This window comes from Elgaria multicarinata, chromosome 13, assembly GCF_023053635.1.
Source record: "Elgaria multicarinata webbii isolate HBS135686 ecotype San Diego chromosome 13, rElgMul1.1.pri, whole genome shotgun sequence".
Classification (NCBI taxonomy): Eukaryota; Metazoa; Chordata; class Lepidosauria; order Squamata; family Anguidae; genus Elgaria; species Elgaria multicarinata.
Window position 1 is genome coordinate 2,063,145 of NC_086183.1, and position 13,924 is coordinate 2,077,068.

The 13,924-nt window shown below is 44.3% G+C and overlaps 1 protein-coding gene across 1 annotated transcript in view; it reads left to right on the forward strand.

Annotated features, from left to right (window-relative positions):
* Window positions 1–576: 576 nt before the first annotated feature.
* The window catches only part of PTP4A2 (protein tyrosine phosphatase 4A2), a 33,783-nt gene continuing 20,435 nt past the window's right edge, over window positions 577–13,924 (forward strand). Inside the window, exon 1 of the mRNA XM_063140209.1 lies at window positions 577–805. The gene's annotated coding sequence lies outside the window, so the exon portion shown is untranslated. The remainder of the gene's footprint in view (window positions 806–13,924) is intronic.

The following is a 13,924-nucleotide window of genomic DNA, read 5'->3' on the forward strand; positions in this document are numbered from 1 at the left end:
CCAGCATGCCCCCCAATAGTCCTACAACTCCCAGCATGCCCCCCCCCCAATAGTCTGGCATGCTCGGAGTTGTAGGACTTTTTCTGTCTAAATATGCGCAGGACGTTTACCCGAAGGCTTGCATTATCAAATCTAGCCATTCACTCATCTTCAGAGGATGAGGACTATGCCACTGCTTGATAAGGGGGTGCTTCTGCTGGAGAGCGGGACGTACCACTCTGAGATACGGGTGTGTCTGCGGTGGTGGGGAGTGGGTGCGTCATAAGACGAACAGCTGGGCGGAACCATTCCCCCAGGGGTGGCAGATACCATTCCCTAGGGGAGGGTCGGGCGGCGGGCCGTCGCAAATGGTAGCTTTGGAGGAGGAAGGCGCCTGAGGCTGTTCCATCGCTGGCCGCGGTGCAGGGGAGCTGAGTGGGCTGTACCATTGGGCCGAGCGGACAGGCGGGAAGAAGGTGGGGCACGCCGCGTGCGCGTGCGCGTGCGAGGAGGGCGGGCGGCGCCGTTTCCCGGCGGGCCTTGTGGTTGGTGGGCGGCCGCCTGTCTGTCTTGTGTGGCTGGTTGAGGGGAGTCGCGCGTCGCGTCGGCTACCGGTCCGGTCCGGTTTGGGAGGCTTCTGCGCGGCGACGTCGTTTTCGTCGTCTTCGTTGGCGGCCGTGGCGGTGGTGGGCGCTGCTGCTGCTGCTCCTCTCCCCCTGTGGCTCTGGCCCGGCTCCGCGCCTTGACGCAGGCAGAGCGGCCCTCCCCGCCCAGGCCGTGTGGGAGGCGCCCGGTCCGCTCCGCGCCTGGACGCTCAATGCTCCCGGTGGGTGAGACAGGGAGAGGGGCAGGCGGCTCGGGCCCGGCCTTCGCGCTTGGGAAGCGGAGGGAGAGAAGCTGGCGAGGCCTGAGGCACCCGGGAGGCCGCAAGGCGGGTGGCGGGTGGGGGGGCAGCGGCGGCGGCGACACGCGCGGAACTAAGAGGGCGGCGGAGAAAGACGGAAAGAGCCGCTGCAGGCCTTTCCGTTGCTTCTGAGCGTCTCAGCGAGGGAAGCCGCGCTTGTGGAAGGAAGGGTGGGGTGGGGTTACGGTGGGGAGCTGCTCCACGGAGCGGGTGGGGGAAGGCGGAGGCAGCCTAGTGGGGCAGGATGGACAGAACTTGCTCCCCCTCCCCCGCGTACTGGAACGCGCGTCTTATTGTCAGAGTGTGTTCTTCCTTTGGATGACTGGGGGTGGGTGGGAAGCACGTGTCAAACTTGAGATAGGACTTGTGGGTGGGTTTAAAGGGGAGAACCGCTAAATGGGGGGAAGCGGTGTACGATCGAGGGAAGCTCATCCCAGTGGTGGAATAGGTAAAACGGAAAAGGGTTTTGGGGTGGGGTGGGGGGAGCACGAGGAACATATCATTGTCAGAGTCCTCTGGTCGCGAGATTTTTAGTGGGATGGGGGTGGGGGGGAGAAACTTGGGATAGGAAGTTGGGAAATGGTGCATAAGGGAAGAGTTGCTAACTCTTAGACAGGAGGAGAAAGACGTTGATGGCTGCTGGCAGGATGGTGCTGCTGCTGTGTATGAAACTGAACTGAATGAGGGAGATACCCTAATTTGTGGGGGAGAAATGACAGCCCCAGAGACACCAATTTCCTCTTGTGGTTGTGAGACTTTGTGAAGATGGGGGCTTATAATTTTGAAATGTGAAATAGAGTGGATAGTTAAAGGGAGGGTTGCTAAGGAGTTGTGGTGGGAAAATATAGGGGTAGAATTAGAGATGTAGCAATCAGAGAGAGGCCAAATAAAAGGGAAAACTTGACCTGCTGGGTGGGAAGGAGAACTGGAAGAATGGCATTTTCAGGCTTTCATTTCCTCATATGCCTTTGGGGATGGGGGGGGCACTTACTAAGTGGGGGTGGTAAATTTAGGGAAGACCTTGAGAAGTGAGTGAGCTGTGAAGCCTGGAGATGGATACAGCTGTTGCATTAGTGGAAATGGCTTGGCCCAGCTTAGAGTTAGCATTTAGGGTCTGGGGACAGCAATTCCTGTTTGATGTCTGTGAAATTTGGGTGGCTGGGTACGAATGTGAATGGATGTAATTTGGAATAGGAAGTTATGGGGAGAGCTTAAGAGTGTTGCTAAGTTTGGGGAGGAAAGATTGTGGAGATGGACAGGGTTAAGGGGAGGGTTGCTAAGAAGAAACAAGGGTGTGAGATGGAGTTGGAAGTGGCAGAAGTTCTGGGAATTTATTTCTTTATTTATTACATTTCTATACCGCCCAATAGCCGGAGCTCTCTATGAGGCAAAGAGCAAACCACTCTATGGATATAAAGATGTCAGCAGTGGCAATCTATATATACAGAGAACAAATAATTCCATCATTACTATGTTAACTCCATAATAGTTTGCTTTTTACTTGTGAGATAACCATCCTTTTGTTTTGAAGAGACCCAAGAAACTGACTGATCTGGTCAAGAATGGCTATGGTGCTGTGTGTGAGGGGCTTGTTGACAGTGGGTTTGGGGTAGAGACAAAAGTGTGGGCTCAAGGAAGGTTGCTAGGCTTAGGAAAGTTGGAGCTGCTAGGATGACAGCCACACCAGAAGGAAAGAAGAAAAGTGAAAATGAGAAAATGTTACAAGAAAAGTAGCCAAACTAGGGGCAATAATGGGATAGCAACAGCATAGGACTAGAGTAAGATCAACAGAATGTTGTTGGCACTTGTACACAGAGAGGCAGCAGCAGGGGTCAGACCAAGCCCGGCAAGGAGGAAGTAGTTTGTGCTGAAGGATATCCTACAGGGAAACCTACAGGCAGTGTCTCTAGGAAGAAGGATAATGCAAATGATCAGGATAGGAGGCGCTAACACTAGTAGATACCTATAAGGAGTGACTGGGAAGTGGGAGGACCAAGGAAAGGAGGAAGTGTATGTAGAAAAAGATGGGGTGGTGTAACCAAGGTCAGACGTGAAGCATAAGACACTGGCATGCAGGGGTAGGCCATTTGTATGCCCCAGGGTAGTTAAGAGGCCTAGAAAGGGAAGACATGAGCAGATCTTGAAGGAAAGAGGCAGCAGTCACCAGGGAAATAAACGAGGGGAGTTGCATTGAACTGTCAAAGTGATTGAGTGTAAGGAAGCCTAGAATGATCAAAACATTTCTTGGTAGGGGAGTCTCTGTGCCTGGAAGTGAATTGGGTTTAGGGGGCTTATTGCATAAGAGCACAGGCTCTTAATGTTTGAATTAAGGCTGGTTTGCCACAAACTGTTTTTTCACATGTGGGATAACTATCTGTTTCAATTTCAGTACCCATGAACACTGCTGGCACTTTCACAAGTGTTTGTGTAAATTGAAAATGCACACCCACCTCCTCGTTGAATGAGCAGGGCAGGTTGTGACTCAGAACTGCAGTAGTAAGGAAAATGAGGCACCTCCCTCTGTGACTCAAAGTGCAGAAATGTTATCTTTGGTCAGCACTTGATGGGAAGAGCTTGCTTCTGTGGGGCTGGAAAGTTTACAAGAGGTGGGAGTAGATGCCTGTGAAACTCATGGATGGCTTTCTTTGTGGTGGCAGGGGAGGGATCTCTTTAGAAAGCAATGTTTTAAGCCAGAGCTTCTCAAACTAGTGTGTATGCCATGTTCAGGTGTTCTTTGGGAAGGCTTAGAAACCCTTTAGAATACCTGTTCTTATCTCTGTGGTTTATTTTTCCTGATGACTGAGATTGAGGCCATTTTGACCAGGCCTGTGTTATTGAAAAGGTTAACAAGGCCTTGGCCCCATGACCTTCATAATACAGCATTGGTACAGTCTCTTAATTTTTCCCTTAAGGGCTACCAGTGAACAGTGCCGATGCCAGCGCTGAAGAATTTTTTTTACTTTTATCCATTGCGTTTCAAAATCAAGACTATGGTTATCAGTTATTTATGTGATTTGATTTGTAGAACAAAAAAAAAATTACATTGACTATGGAGATCCTCAGCAATTTTCAAATGGTCTATGAGAAAGAGATCTGAGAATTGCTAATTTAAATGATGGAATGTCCAGGTATGGCTAAGTGGAGGCAATTGTCACTAATGCTTTGTGGGAAATTGCTTTCAGTTTGATGTCTACATTATGAATAAAAACGTTCTTCTGATTAACTGTGAATGTACTCTACTGTTCCTGCCTCTGTACTTTGCCCTGCTGTGGAATGCTGTGCTGGTTAACTGTTGAGGGGCCTCAAGAGGGAAGAAAGATGACATGGTTGTAATGTTGCTAATTTTTTTTTTTAAAAAATGCAGGTAAGCTTCCTAATTCTGTCTGGGGTAAAATGTTTGAGAGCAAGATGCCAAGGCTTTTTTAGGTTCTGTGGTATGGTTTTGTTAAGAACTAATTTATTTGACTTATAGATGCTTTATCTTCTCTCTTATTAATCTAATTTTAATTTTTAAAATCTGATTCTTTTTTTTTCTTTTTTAGAATGTAAGCTTCAGCTATAGTTCTTTTTAAAATCTGGTTTAAAATGAAATCAATGTAAACATATCTCAAAATTGCACACATGACGTCCTTATGAAAACCTGCTTTTCTTTGTAAAGAGTGATCTGTGGGGAAACATTTTTAGTCATACAGCATGAAATCTGTGGGTTGTAACTTTGGATCTAAAGTAACATAGGATCATGCAGCATAAATCTAGATAGGTAGAAAAGCTGATTTTTTAAAAAAAACAAAAAAGGGGGGGGGGAAAGTGAAGAGAAAATTTTGTATATTTAGAAAGAGGCTGAGTTGCCTTTGAAGCAAAAACAGTTTTATAGTTTCTAAATTGAATTAATGGCAGAAAAGTTTGTTGTGTGTCCACTTTTGTAATATCCATCAGGGCCAATGAGAACCAGAAGTACAAACTCTCAAAAAACTATATCTCTGCTTACCCAGATCTTTGGGACCAATAGCATGGATATGGTTGCGCCACTTTTGATAATCAAAAGTGGTGAGCAAAATGGACTTTAGCCTCTGTGGTGGATCCAGGCTGGTCTAACATGGAATTAACACCAAATAACTCGCCTTTCTTATAAAATATTTAATCTTGTAGAATTGTGTTGTGTGTTTGACCTTTATCTTTTGGGTTTGAGCTTTACCAGTTAAGTTCTTTATAGTAAACATGCTTTCTGAAAATAGGTTGTACTAACTTAAATGTGTGATCTGGAGGGATATCAAATAATTAGTCATTTGGGTAAATAGAACTGTTGACATTGAGGATCGTGGGTGGTGGGTCATCAGATTGTTAAAAGCTGACATCTGGTTTGGGGTGTAGAAAAGAAATTAGGAACTCCTGGCACTAGGAACACCCGCTCTCATAATTAGAGGTGTTAAAATAAGAATCCCACAACTTCCTTCTGGTGATCTTAAAATCATTTGCTTTTGAGATTCATTTTAAAAAAACTTAATTGCAAGTTCTGAAGGGTATATCACATGATCACCTACTTTGTCAGCTGCCTTATACACAATTAATTTCTATTTTAATGACTGTGTCATTAAAAAAAATAAAATCCATTTATCAATAAAGAGGCAGAAGGCACCTCCCAAAAGGAGCAGTACTCCAGATGCTCAACCCTCCAAGCCCTTGTCATTTGTCCCAACTCCAGCACCTTTACTCCTATTTGTAAGAAATGAACAATAAAGTATAACTAAACTATTTTCTAACTACTGACTACTATATTAATAACTGGAATAGTTCCCCAAAAGACAAGCAGGTTGTTAACATAATGCAATATACTTGATTTAGCTCAGACAGGAGCAACAGAACTAGCCTTCTTGTGACCAGAGAATCTGAATCTTGTTGATGGTGCATGTCCACCCAATCTTTATAACTTCAGCATTGTAGATTGCACCCACCTAAGGGTTTTGGGCAGGGAGGGGCAAGGTGGAAAGTGACCTGGCCAGTGCTAAATCTGTAGTACCAGAAATACTGCGGAGTTGCACAGAATATGCTAAGGAAAGGGGAAGGGGGATGAATAGCTGCTGGTGATAATGGAAAAGAGTGAATGCTGGGGAGGAATGTTGGAGAGGTTTGACAGTGGAGTGCAGTGGCTGTGGCATAGGAGATCTAAGGTGAGAGGACTCTTGGGCAGAAGAAGTCCTTACATGTGTGCACCTTTCTCCACTTCATATAAATTGTGCTTCTGTTTGGTTTGTTGATGAATATGGTAGCAGTTTCGTAATGAGCACTTGCCCAAGAACAAATTGCTACTTATCTCAGTTGACTGGCTGATGTTTTTGTGTATGCGTGTGTGTGTGTGTATACGCACACACACACATGCACAGGAACATTTCTATGTGCTTTCTTTTGTATGCTATAGCCTTGGGTGCAGGGTCTTAAAAAATCCATGGTATTTGGTTGTTGGGAGCCATATAAATTTGATATTGGTGCCTAGAAATGTCAGGCAGAATTGACCAGGGCTGGAAAATACATCTTGTCCTTTGCTGCAACATCGATGTTTTCCATTTTCAGCACTTCAGTGATGTTTTTCCTAATTGTTTACAGGCTGTAACTACTTAAATCTTCTGTGCAGCACTAGGTCTAAAACTAGGTATTTGCTACTCATGTTAACCAGGTTAAAATGTGCAGCTCTATGAAAAAAAAGTATAAACAAATCAGTAAACTAAATACTGTTTTGTGTGGCAATATTATCACCATGGCAGATGAGGGCATACTTTTTTATAAGTAGAGAGAGACACTTTTGATTCTGAGGTATTGTAAAATGCAGCCTTCCTCAACACATCTGGAGGCCAACTCTCATCATCCCAGCCAGCAGTGCCATTGGGTGTGCTGGCTGTGAATGATGGGACTTGTTAAATACATCTGGAGGCCACCAGGTTGGGCAAGATGGGAAGGTAATGAGCAAGAATCTTAAAGATGGTCTAGCAATGAATGGTTCTGTTACAATAGCTTACAATTTATTGCTAAAGGGCTTCTTTATAAGAACGTAAGAAGTGCCATGCTGGATCAGACCAAGGGTCCATCTAGTCCAGCACTTTGTTCACACAGTGGCCAACCAGCCATCTGCCAGGGATGAACAAGCAGGACATGGTGCAACAGCACCCTCCCACCCATGTTCCCCAGCAACTGGTGCACACTGGCTTACTGCCTCTAATACTGGAGATAGCACTCAACCATCAGCGCTAGTAGCCATTGATAGCCTTTACCTCCAGGAATTTATCCAGCCCCCTTTTAAAGCCATCCAAATTGGTGGCAATTACTACATCTTGTGGTAGTGAGTTCCATAATTTAACTATGAGCTGTGTGAAGAAGTACTTCCTTTTATTTGTCTTGAATCGCCCACCAATCAGCTTAATGGGATGACCCAATTGGGTTCTAGTATTTTGAGAGAGGGAGAAAATGTCTCCCTATCCATATTCTCCATACCGTGCATAATTCTGTACACCTCTATCATGTTTCCTCTCAGCCTCCTCTTCTCCAAGCTAAACAATCCCAGCTGATGTAAACTTCCCTCATAGGGGAGATGTTCCAGCCCCTTAATCATTTTAGTTGCCCTTTTCTGCACTTTTTCCAGCTCTGTAATATCCTTTTTTAGGTGTAGTGACCTTAGAATACACAGTATTCTAAGTGTGGTTGCACCATAGATTTGTATAAGGGCAGTATGATACTGGCTGTTTTATTCTCAATTCCTTTTCTTATAATGCCTAACATGGAGTTTGCCTTCTTTACAGCGGCCGCACACTGGGTGGACATTTTCATCAAGCTATCTGCCTCAATCCCAAGATGTCTTTCTTGTTCAGTCACCGCCAGCTCAGATCCCATTAGGTTATACTTGAAGTGGGTTTTTTTTGCCCCAATGTGCATCACTTTACACTTGCTTACATTGAACCGCATCTGCCATTTGGCTGCCCACTCTCCCAGCTTGGAGAGATCCCTTTGGAGCTCTTCACAATCCCGTTGTGTTTTAACAACCTTAAATAATTTGGTGTCATCAGCAAACTTGGCCATTTCACTGCTCACTCCTAATTCCAGATTATTTATGAACAAGTTGAAAAGAATTGGTCCCAATACCGATCCCTGTGGGACCCCACTATTTACTTCCCTCCATCGGGAGAATTGACCATTTATTCCTATTCTCTGCTTTCTGTTCTTTAACCAGTTACTGATCCATAAGAGGACCTCTTCTCTTATTCAATGACTGCTAGGTTTATTCAGGAGTCTTTGGTGGGGGACTTTACCAAATGCCTTTTGGGAATCCGAGTAAACAATGTCCACCGGATCACCCTTGTCTACATGTTTGTTGACACTTTCAAAGAATTCTAGTAGATTAGTGAGACAAGAGTTGCCTTTGCGGAAGCCATGTTGAGTCTTCTTCAGCAGGACCTTCCCTTCTATATGCTTACTAATTTTATCTTTAATAATGCTTTCAACCAATTTACCTGGAACAGATGTCAATCTAACCAGCCTGTAATTTCCTGGATCCCTTTTTAAAAAATTGGTGTTACATTGGCCATCTTCCAGTTCTCTGGTACAGAGGCTGAGCTTAGGGACATGTTGCATATTTTTGTGAGGAGGTCCGCAAATTCATATTTGAGTTCTTTGAGAACTCTAGGATGGTTTGGGAAGCATACAGATACCTTTAGAGTGCATAGTTTCAAAAGAAACAAAAAGTTGCTCAGTATGGTATCAAGCCCCAAAGCTCAAAATTATGGAGAATGAGTACTTTTAGTTGAGTTTCTCAAACAAACGTGATAATAAGGGAACAGGTCTGCACCTTTGTAGCCTATGAGCCTTTCTCCACAAAGGGCAAGAAGCTGGCAGATTTCTGGAAAGGGAAGCAAAGGTTACCTGTTCCTGAATGTGGGAGGACTGTATTATTGCATGCCACCATGTATATAGGGAAACCTTGGGCGTTGCGCAACGCTGGCCAGGATGCTGAAGGGCACCATGGTGAACTTCGGCAAGAAGCTGATCCGGCAGCGCACAGTGGACCTCAACGCGCAAGAGTCGCAATTGGCGCGCTGCCTCTCCACCCTGGACCTGATAGCTCTCGGTGTGGGCAGCACTCTCGGGGCTGGTGTCTACGTTTTGACTGGGGAGGTGGCCAAGGATACGGCCGGACCTTCCATTGTGATCTGTTTTTTCATTGCGGCCGTTTCGTCGGTGCTGGCTGGCCTCTGCTATGCGGAGTTTGGAGCCCGGGTACCCAAGGCCGGGTCTGCCTATCTCTACAGCTATGTGACCGTTGGGGAGATATGGGCCTTCACCACAGGATGGAACCTCATCCTCTCGTATATCATAGGTATGTGCCGTTCGGCTTGGAGCCTGGGCAGAAGAGGGAGTTCTGAATGATGCGAGAACGCCAGGGTTCGCCTGCAGCGTTGCGTCAAGGAAGCATGCGCCGACGGGTCTCCTTAGGAGGCCGAACCCCTCCTGAGCCAGGGCTTGCAGACTGCATTTCTGTTTAGATAGATTCGAACAAAAACAGCAAAACAATTCAGTCAACTGCTGCATAGCAATTTATGTAACGTTGATTTATTTAACATATTTTTAGGCTGCTGTTTCTGCTGCAGCCCAAGGCGGGGCAGCACAAAATGCACAGGCACTTTGGTGATTTTTGTGTCACTTTCGTTTTTGTTTTTTTTCTACTGACAAAGCAGCTTGCAAAGAACGAAACAAAAGTAAAAGAAATCCTGGTTGCGCTTTTTATACTGTATTTCGTAATTGTGTTTTTAATCTGTTGGGTGTTTTATTGTGGTTTTAATTTTTGTGAACCGCCCAGAGAGCTTCGGCTATTGGGCGGTATAAAAATGTAATAAATAAATAAATAATAAATAAATAAACCTGGCAGGAGCAGGGTGGGAGTGTGTAGTTGTATGCATGCTTGAACAGAGAGCAAACATTTCTATCCTTGCTAACCAGCATCGTGAAACAGATGAAAAGTTGACTATTGCTTAAAATCCTGGTGAATGTTGCAGCATATTTATACTTGAGTTGCTGAGATGTGTCAGTATTTGATCACGATCAGATGATATCTAACAACATTCCAGAAGCTCCTCTCATTTCTTAAGTATTCGACAAGTTTAAGTCCAAGAAGCAAGGAGTTACTGGAGAATTGTTCCTCAAGATTCTTTTGTTGGCTTGAGAAAATGAAAAGCCTTTGAATGATTTTATACCTGCTCTTCATGGCAGTTTATTCCAACCACATGAGAAACAATGAGGTGTGGAATTCAGCTAGGAGTAAGATGAGTTGAGATAAGCTAAACTACAAAGTGTTGCTTGCATACATTGGAGGGTAATCTTCGATGACTGGCTGACAAATTAGCAAGTTTTGCTTTTTACCCTGCTGCTCTACTCGGTTACGTTGAAAGGTGATCCAAATAACCTTTTCAGAAGTATTTGTCCCTTGCAATCCTGGGTAACTGCAGCTGCTGCAGTCTGTCTTATGGTCTCAGGGCCACTAAAACAACAAGCTGAAATGCAAGTTCCAAGGGGGTCTTTTAAAGGCAGGAAGAATCTTTTGGTATGGCTTCCTTTTCTGTAGGAGACTAAGTTAAAAGTTAATAGTTTAAAAATGTAGGTGCCTTGCGTAGTGGAATTAACTGCTTTTAAGGGTTTTCTGAGCTGGCTAGATGACACCATGGTGATCCTGGTTCTAAACTATACATCTTACTGCTAGGGCCAGGCCCCTGGCAGACTGCTTTCGGTCAGCTTAATATACCCCACAGAACTGAGAATAATGAGATAAAGCTGTATTGAGATTACTGGTCAGGTAAGCAAGGGTTAGTTTATGTTCTAATCCATACATACATTTCAGTCAACACTCCACCCTCGCTTCCCTAATCTGCAGCTTCCAAAACTTCCCTGTGTGTCTATCCCCACTCCAGTGATGTCAATACCACAGAATTTCTAGTGTCCCAAAACTGTTTAGGACATCTTCCTTTAGCCCCATGTTCTCACTGTCCATATAATGCCATAATCTTTCATTAAATGCTCCTATTAGGTCCCTGCTCTAGGAAGCAAAAGACTTTCATATGGTGATTTGTGCTAGGGCTCAGTAGGGCTGAGTCCTAACCTGAAAAAGTTGCCTTTGAGCAAGTGAAGATTACATTTACCTAACTCTACAGCTTATTTGCTTTTCCCCACCTTTCACACACTAGGAGGGCATATGACATGTCTGTGCCCAGATCTTAAGATCATCCACAGGGGTCCTTCTCTGCAAGCCCCTGCCAAAGGAAGTGAGGCAGGTGGCTACTAGGAGGAGGGCTTTCTCTGCTGTGGCACCGCGGCTGTGGAATGAGCTCCCCAGAGAGGTTTGCTTGGCGCCTATAGTGTACTCTTTTCATTGCCAGCTGAAGACCTTTTTATTTTCTCAGTATTTTAACACTTAATTTAACTTAAATTTAAACTTTACTGTTTTAATTCCATATTTTAACCTATATCAATTTTTGCTGTGTGGTTTTAATCCTGGTTGTGCTTTTTATATTGTATTTTGTATTCATGTTTTTAAATTGTTGGTTGTTTTTATGCTCTTCATGGTTTTAATTTTTGTGAACTGCCCAGAGAGCTTCGGCTATTGGGTGGTATAAAAATGTAATAAATAAATAAATATCTCATAAGCCTAAACGCTAGCACCATCTCTTTAGAAATTGAGTGCTACCTCACTTCCTTTGCCAAAATAATGTGCAATTAGAGTACCCAGCTAGCTGGGGGAAAGGTAACTGCGACTGGGCAAGGCAATGGCAAACCACCCTGCTACAAAGTCTGCTAAGAAAACGTCAGTGAAAGCAGGCGTCCCTCTAGGAGTCAGCAATGGCTCAAGTGCTTGCACGAGAAGTTCCTTTCCTTTCCTAGAGAACCTAATCCTTTCCCACAAAAAACAGTTCCTGCTTTTGTCCTATTCCCTTTTTAGAGCTACTCATTCAATTTATTTTTCTTTGCTTCCCCGCCAAACCAGGCAAGCTCTGGTTTTCTTTGCTCAACTCAGAATTTACTACTAGGGTCGAATCCAGAGTTGTAACCCTTAGCCCCTTAGTCTTTAGGATAATACAGCAATAAAATGGTATACATCTCTCTTAGAGGACTCCTGTAGGGTTATTTGAGTGTTGCTTCCCCCTCCAACTATCCTTGCTACCTAGGTTTGAATGACTCAGTAAACCTGAGTCAAACCCCACCCCTGCTAGGGATTGAATATTCAACATAGCCATCAGCATGCATTGCAACCCACAGTGGGCTACGATGATCATGCAAACCTGAACAATGTTATGGATAGGGTAGGGTTGCCAAGCCTCTTCAGTTTAATGAGGAGATTGATCAGCTGAAGCTTCAGCTAATTAATATGTATCGGCAAATGGAGTGAGCAATCCTATGGCCTCTAGACCGTGTTTGAGAGGCCATAGGATAGTGGAGTTTCCCTCCTCTGAGATCGGAGACGTCACTCTAACCTCCGAAGGGGGCATCAGATTCCTCTTCCCCACCCAGAACTGAAAGAACTGCATTGGCTGCCCTTCAAGGTCAGAAAAGAAACCTTGGAGAGGGGAAAAAGGGGATGATTCAGTGGGAGGGGAGGAGACCAAAGTGCCAGGGTCCAAGGTATCCTGAGGCCTCTCCCACCTCCTTTCCTCCCCTTCTGGAGTGCCATTGCTAGATGGGCAAAAAAAAGGCCTGTCTGGTGAAAAATGCAGTGTGCATTTTCTCCACAGCTCCTCCCGTCCTGCATTGGATGATTGGAAACCCTCTGAGTTCAGGGGCTTCTGATCATCGAGGGTGCAATTGATATGAATGTGCCCTACGAGTGTTATGAGTTTATATTGAGACTGTTGTATATTATTGTAATTGAGAATGAAAAAGAAAATATAAATGAGTAGTTGTCTTACACTTCAATATCCCAAAGGCAGACACATACTGAGGTTCTAATAGTATGTATATTTATTAAATAGACAGAATTAACCAAATCTTTGATAAACTTGATAATAAAATACCTTCCTATCACACGACAGAAGAAGTTGGTTAATATTCCCGTTTTATAAGTAGTGAATTGAAACTGATCACTGTATTGAAAGGTCTAGAACTCCTTATTTTTGGTTCTTTTCCCACCTGCCTTGTTCTTATGGGTTTTCATGAAAAACATCAGAGTCAACTTTACAGCATCACTGCCTATGTGGGAATTTTTTAATGTCACTTTAAGGTTTTATAATGTTGGCAGGGATGAGAAGGAATTTGAGATGCTCTGTGTAACTGCAACGTTTATTTCTGGACCAATAGTCTTCCACATCCTCTTGCTTTCAAAAATGCCTTGATGATCTGAAAACTTGAGGGTAGTCAAGGAACACTTTTTCAAAAGAAACTATGGTACTTATGAAGCCTTCATGGCGAGGGCTTGGGATCCACATATTTGGGTATTGCAATCAGTTACTTAATCGCTAGACTTCTGGAGTGAATTCCCATTTATTTGCAGGAGCTTTGTTCGTGGTGCAGAAGGAAACAGATCTGGTAGCTGTCCCTCCTCTACTCAGGAGGTAGTCAGTGCACTATGAAAACCCAGTGCCCTAACTTTGAAAGTAGTGAAAATCCCATGTGCACCAAAAAGAGGGATATCACATTCACAATAATCCATGATGGGTTAATTAAGTCACGATGGTCTAATTAACCCACCATGGGTATTATTCATGTCATCTGGTGGGAGTTTTTTAACCTACGATGGCTTATTTGGCCAAAATAACCCACAGTCTGCAGAGTGGGTTATTTAACCCATTGTGGGTTATTGTGTAGTGTGGTGGTCACTGAGGGTTATTTTGGCTGGTTACAGAGTGTGCAATAAGAGCAATCAAAACAGCTGCTACTCTGCTCTTTGCTGGCTTAATTATTATGAACACATTAAAGGGATCAAGTGTAGAGGAGGCAGGCTATAAGGTTTGGGCCTGATCCTGCAAACCCCTGAAGTGTTATAGGCAACCCCCGCTTTTTGGTGCACCTGGGATTTTT